The sequence below is a fragment of the Sus scrofa genome, unplaced genomic scaffold, assembly GCF_000003025.6.
Source record: "Sus scrofa isolate TJ Tabasco breed Duroc unplaced genomic scaffold, Sscrofa11.1 Contig1249, whole genome shotgun sequence".
In the NCBI taxonomy this organism is placed as follows: domain Eukaryota; kingdom Metazoa; phylum Chordata; class Mammalia; order Artiodactyla; family Suidae; genus Sus; species Sus scrofa.
This window is the reverse complement of record NW_018084846.1, coordinates 40,458-47,864: the sequence shown is the minus strand read 5'-3', so window position 1 is coordinate 47,864 and position 7,407 is coordinate 40,458. Positions and strand designations below refer to the sequence as shown.

Genomic DNA, 7,407 nt, shown 5'->3' with positions numbered 1-7,407 from the left:
CTATAGAGTTTTAAATTCATATTGACTTAAAGAACAGCCTGAATTTCTCAGAAATTTCTTTAAGGCAGCCTTCATGTCCTTATTCCTCAGGATAAAGATCATGGGATTCAGCATAGGCATCACCAATGTATAAAACACTGAGACTGTTTTATCAGTATGCAATGAATGGTTTGTTTGAGGCTGTAAATACATGAAAAGAAGTGTTTCATAGAAAACTGACACTGCCATCATATGTGATGCACAGGTGGAAAAGGCTTTTTTACATCCTTAGAATGGACAATACAATGTTGAAATAAGACATCAGAACTATAGTTATGGAAGAAACCAAGTTTGTAGCTGCAGATACAAATACTACTGTTTCTAGAAAGTAAGTATCAGAGCAGGACAATAGTAACAGAGGGACATTATCACAGTAAAAAAAAATTATTGGAATAACAGTAAGACACAGAGAACACACAAGATGAAACTACAATAGCTGTGGAAAGCTGTAAAGGTATGTGAGGGAAACTAGTAGAAGGCAGATCCTCCAAGACAACACCACTATGTAGAGCAGTGGATTACAAATGCCCACATAGTGGTCATAGACCATCACAGCTAACATGAAAACCTCAGCCACAATGAAAACTAAGAACCCTCCTTATTGGGTAAGAGGTGGTATGCTTCTGTACTAAAAAAAGGATAATAATTTTAGGGGCAATGACAGTCAAATTGCCAAGATTGATGATAGGCAAATGTCAGAGGAAGAAATACATAGGGGTCTGCAGTCGAGGGTCCACACTGGTGAGAGTGATGATGGTCAGGTTCCCAGCCATGACCAGCCCATAGATGACCAGTAACACAAGGAAGAGGGGAAGCTGGAGGTCTGGGTTGTCTGAGACTCCTGTAAGAATGAACTCAGAGACCCATTTGAAATTTCCAGGAGCCATGCAAGAGTTTGGAAAGTCATCCATGGGGGAAAAACAAGGATAAGTGGTTACAAAGTTTAAAGAATTTATTTTCTGGACTGGACCATTAGATTGAAAGGGAAGGGCAATTCTTTGGGCGAGATTTCCTGCAATTATTCTTCCAAATTATATCAGCTCCTCTATTTCAGCTGAAATCTAATGTGCTGATTGCTAGAGACTTTATCTTAAACTGCAAAAATAAATTTTATGTAGCAACTGTTTTAATCACAAGCATTGCATTCATCCTCTAATTTCCTCTTTCAGAATTCTGTATCATATTATTTGCCAGTTTCCATAATGCTTTGCCATTCTAAGCAGCCATTCTTGTATTCCCTTAGGTCAAGATTTCCCTAGGTTATTAATACAGTCATAGACTATATTGTATCTTTGCTCTATGTGTCATGATTCTCATATTAGTTGGAAGGCAAATGGTATTATGAAAGCTTTTTGAGTAATCTAAGATATCTTTTTAGAATAATTGAAATATCTTTAGCTTCATTTTCAATGATTTTCATAATCAGGTCCATATCACTTTTCTTGTCTTACTAAGTTACCAGGCATGTGCTGACTATAAAATTTTATCTCTGGTCTTCTGCATTCTTACTCCTGTTGATTCTTCTGAGAGTGCTCCTTTTGCTCACACAGAGAGAGAGAGAGAGGTGGCATGGTATCTGAAAGCAGATTGTTCATTATTTGTAGCAGTGACCTTGTGTCATCAGAAACTGGAAATAAATCTAATGGCAAATGAGGCTAGCAAACTAGAATTTGGAGTATTAAAGAAATCACTCCTGGTCACACTTTAGGCATTTCCAATCTTTTTAGGAGTGTTACTAAGCAATGGGGAGGCTAAAAAGACAAGTGAGTTTTCTTTAAACTATTACCAATGGTTTATAGCTAATGAGTAATAATAGTACTAAAAATGTATTTAAAATTGTTTCCATGAACTTAGAAATTTCTCTTTTTTTGTCTTTTTTTTCCCTTTTTTTCTTTTTCTTTCTTTCTTTTTTTTTTTTTTTTAGGGCTGCACCCATGGTGTGGCATATGGAGAGTCCCAGGCTAGGGGTCTAATCAGAGCTACAGCTGCTGGCCTACCCAACAGCCACAGCAATGCCAGATCTGAGCCACATCTGTAACCTACACCACAGCTCACAGCAATGCTGGATCCTTAACCCACTGAGCAAGGCCAGGGATCAAACCCACAACCTCATGGTTTTTAGTCAGATACGTTAACCACTGAGCCACAACAGGAATTCCTATAGTCTTGAAATCATTATTGTAATTTCCTCAAATTTATTCTTCAAAATTGATTTAGCTATTCTGGAATTCTCTCTACTGTACAGAAACAGGCTAAAGCCAGACACAAGGGGATTTAGCTTTTAGATCTTAAGGTTATGTCTAGACATGCCTGCTCACTACAAAAGCAGTCACATTTGGTAGTGATTATTAAACTATTTTAATATTAAAATGTGGTCACTAATTTAAAATTAAGTACATACCTTGTTAAAAGGTATACCTTTGGTCTTAATAATATAGTGTTAAATTAAGGGATGAGCCACTCAGCTGATGAGGATAAAATATTAAAATAGATAATGCTCCTTTTTTGAGTCATCTTTCCTCAACACCTTAAAGCCAGAATGTTTTCCTATTACATGTGGGAAAATTGAAGTGTTTGGAAAAATCTCTTCAAAAAAGAGTATATTGGCAGTCTGAATAAAGTAGTAATTGGACAGAAATTGAAGAAATCATTACAGAGTCCATGAAGGAAATCAACCTCAAGGAATTTTATAAATAATTGGAGGTTGAGTATATGCACTTGAGCCACTGGGGCCTTGCAACTATTGCCATTTAAAAGTCAATACAAGCCACAGTCATCAAAACAGTGTGGTACTGGTATCAAAACAGACAGACAGACCAATGGAACAGAATAGAGAATCTGGAAATTAACCCTGACACCTATGGTCAATTAATCTTTGACAAGGGAGGCAAGAACATAAAATGGGAAAAGGAAAGTCTATTCAGCAAGCATTGCTGGGAAACCTGGACAGCTGTATGCAAAGCAATGAAACTAGAACACACCCTCACACCATGCACAAAAATAAACTCCAAATGGCTGAAAGACTTAAATATACGACAGGACACCATCAAACTCCTAGAAGAAAACATAGGCAAAACACTCTCTGACATCAACATCATGAATATTTTCTCAGGTCAGTCTCCCAAAGCAATAGAAACTAGAGCAAAAATAAACCCATGGGACCTCATCAAACTGAAAAGCTTTTGCACAGCAAAGGAAACCCAAAAGAAAACAAAAAGACAACTTACAGAATGGGAGAAAATAGTTTCAAATGATGCAACTGACAAGGGCTTAATCTCTAGAATATACAAGCAACTTATACAACTCAACAGCAAAAAAACCAATCAATCAATGGAAAAATGGGCAAAAGACCTGAATAGACATTTCTCCAAGGAAGATATACAGATGGCCAACAAACACATGAAAAAATGCTCAACATCGCTGATTATAAGAGAAATGCAAATCAAAACTACCATGAGATACCACCTCACACCAGTCAGAATGGCCATCATTAATAAATCCACAAATAACAAGTGCTGGAGGGGCTGTGGAGAAAAGGGAACCCTCCTGCACTGCTGGTGGGAATGTAAACTGGTACAGCCACTATGGAGAACAGTTTGGAGATACCTTAGAAATCTATACATAGAACTTCCATATGACCCTGCAATCCCACTCTTGGGCATCTATCCGGACAAAGCTCTACTTAAAAGAGACACATGCACCCGCATGTTCATTGCAGCACTATTCACAATAGCCAGGACATGGAAACAATCCAAATGTCCATCGACAGAGGATTGGATTCGGAAGATGTGGTATATATACACGATGGAATACTACTCAGCCATAAAAAAGGATGACATCATGCCATTTGCAGCAACATGGATGGAACTAGAGAATCTCATCCTGAGTGAAATGAGCCAGAAAGACAAAGACAAATACCATATGACATCACTTATAACTGGAATCTAATATCCAGCACAAATGAACATCTCCTCAGAAAAGAAAATCAATCATGGACTTGGAGAAGAGACTTGTGGTTGCCTGATGGGAGGGGGAGGGAGTGGGAGGGATCGGGAGCTTGGGCTTATCAGTCACAACGTAGAATAGATTTACAAGGAGATCCCGCTGAATAGCATTGAGAACTATGTCTAGATACTCATGTTGCAACAGAAGAAATGGTGGGGGAAAAACTGTAATTGTAATGTATACATGTAAGGATAACCTGACCCCCTTGCTGTACAGTGGGAAAATAAAATTTAATAAAAAAAATAAAAAAAAAAAAAAAAAAAAATAAAAGTCAATACAAATACTTTCCAATTTCCTAATTCAAAGCTCTTAGTGCATCAAGCCATTAATTAGGTATGGAGTGAACACAAATAATCTAAGTAAAATTAAAAGTTGTACTTCAGAAAGAAGTTTCAGTGTACAAGAACTAAAATATTTTCAAATAGGTTGGAAGCATTATTTCTAAACTCTTCATTATTATAAGTATAATGCAAATATGTGTTTTGTGGGTATTAAGACAATGACTGGGGACAGTGAAGTCAGGAATATTATAAGCTTTCTATTAAAAAATAAGGTAATGCTTTAGGACAATTCACATTGTATCCATGATGTCAAATAGCTGATGTTACTCATCTATTATTGATGTTTTGCAATTTTGTCATCATTCAATGAAACGGATATGTCAGTATCCTTTCTTGGAAAAAAATAGTACTTGGAAAAAAAATCAAAATACTTTTTGTTAGTGTTTTATTTTTATTTTAAAGTTTTATGTAAACATGTAAATCATTTACCTATTAGCACATAGTTAGATTGTAGAGGAAAACTTGTGCATTTATTTCAGAAATAAAAATCAATAGTATATTGTTTTATAAGCACAAGACTATTTAGAGCATTTTTAAAATAGTAAAAGAAATAAAAACATGCAAACAACCAAGTGTCCATCAGTTGAAGAATGACCAAATACAAAATGATTAATCTGTATTCCACAGTTGGGTGCTGATATTAAAAATTAAAAAAAAAACTTCATTACCCAAGAAAGGTGCTCATGATGAATTCTCAAGTTACAAAGGTAAGTTTAGGCTTTTTGGTATGATTTTTTTAAAGTTATTTCTGTATGGGTGATACTGCACATATGAATAATATTTAACTTTACTTGGGGGTTGTGCAAATTAATAGCAATGAAAGAATTTGGGGGAAAATCATACGTGATCAAAAAAGTCTGCAATATAATACAAATTGTTAGTCTCAAAAGTGAAATTTATTCATAATATATATGCTTATGGACAGGATCCAAAGCTAACATGGTAAGCAGAATTGATTTTCTTGGACAATGCAGTTTTATATTTCATTTACTTGGTTTAATTTATGTTTTACTTTATTTCATTTTTATTTAAAAATTAAAAGTTTGTAGCTTTATAGAATTCATAATGAATACATAAATCTTGAATAAGTTTCTAGGATACCACATGATATTTTAAGATTTAGCTATATATTTATATATATAGTGAAATATGCATATAATATACATAATATAATATATATATGGCTAAACATATATTTTAATTATATAAATAATATATTTTATATACCTATTTATATACAAATAAATATATATATAGCTGTATATAAAATATCTGCATATGTATAGATTAGCTAAATATAGCTAATTTGAAGTGATTAGCTAAGCCATCCCCTCACATAGATATTTTTTCTTTTGTGATGAGAACACTTAAAATGAACTTCCTTAGTAAAGTAAACCTCAGTGCATTAAAAATGGACAAAGTTGAGAGTTCCTGTTGTGCCTCAGTGGAAACAAATTTATAACCCATGAGGTTGCAGTTTCAATCCCTGGCCTTGCTCAGTGGATCAAGGATCCCACCTTAGATTAGTTGCAATTAGACCCCACATCCATGTGCCATGGGTGCAGCCCTAAAAAGACAAAAGACAAAAAAAAAAAAAGGAAAAAGTAAATGAAATGTATGAATCTTAGATAAAGAGATCCTGATTCATATTTTGATATAATTCCTCACAATTTTCACTTTGAATTCCAGGGTAGATTGAAACAAGCATTACTGAGGTAGTGTATACATTTTTAAAAATCTAAAAAATGCCTCTTTAAACAAATAGGAGAACATGAAGATGTAAGGAATCTATGCATTGGCTGAGTGAGTAGAAAAGGAGAATGAAACCTTGTGTTAGCAAAATATCAGCTCTGTTTGTACAAGCTCATGAGGGAGTCAAAGGAGACATGATGAAAGTTCAATTAACTCTAAAGGGTATCAGTTATCTCTAAACTTTGTTATCATTGACACAGCTTTTCAAAATATTGATGTCATTTAGGAAGTGACCAGATAACTCCTTTATCTTGAGCTTGCCAATCCTAAATCAACTTGTTTATCCAGAAGCTATCAAAAAACAAAGTTAGCTGTAATATGAGAGTCTCTCAAAGGATAGAATTAGCCAATATTTTTCTCATGGTTCTTAATTAAGAAAAAAATCTTCCAAATGTCCACTCTAGCTGTGAAAAGGAGAGAAGGAGAATCATAATACAATCTGACTAAAAATTTCCTTCTGAGGTGGCATGCTTTATTTCCTATTTAGCTTAGATTCTTTTTTTTTTCTTTTTTTTTTTTTTTTTTTTTTTTTTTTTTTTTTTTTTGTCTTAAAAGCTATTTCTCGGGCTGCTCCCATGGCATAAGGAGCTTCCCAGGCTAGGGGTCGAATTGGAGCTGTAGCCACCGGCCTACGCCAGAGCCACAGCAATGTGGTATCCGAGCCGTGTCTGCAACCTACACCACAGCTCACGGCAACTCCAGATCATTAGCCCACTGAGCAAGGGCAGGGACCAAACCCGCAACCTCATGGTTCCTAGTCGGATTTGTTAACTACTGCACCAAGACGGGAACTCCTAGCTTAGATTCTTGAAGCAGATTTTTCATGCTGTGTTATAATAACAGATTTTCTTACTATTTAAGGCTTTTCTAACCCACACATTCTTCATGGTTCACTTTTATTTATCTTTAATACACAACCACTGCTATGACATATACATTGCTAATTTTCTAGTTAATTGTACTCCATTTTGACTACTTAAGATTTTTTTTAACATCCACAAGTGTAAGCTTGACCAAAAAATTTGGTATGGTTTTCCTTCTTTCTAAATATATAGGTTCCTGTATGGTCTTGAAAATTACTTGAGATTTAAATTATCTGGCTATAATATTTATTCAGTCCAAGAGGAAGCGTTTCATCATGTACAAGAAGAAAGCAACATGGTCAACAATTTCTACTTTCTGATGGCATAATTAGACTGACAGAATATTAAACAACAACTTTGGGACCCACTTTTAACTGAATATTAAGATATTAATTGGGGATTTTGCA

The 7,407-nt window shown here is 34.8% G+C and overlaps 1 pseudogene; it reads right to left on the bottom strand.

Moving 5' to 3' along the window:
* On the bottom strand, positions 1-926 carry LOC110258108 (annotated as a pseudogene).
* Positions 927-7,407: the final 6,481 nt, after the last annotated feature.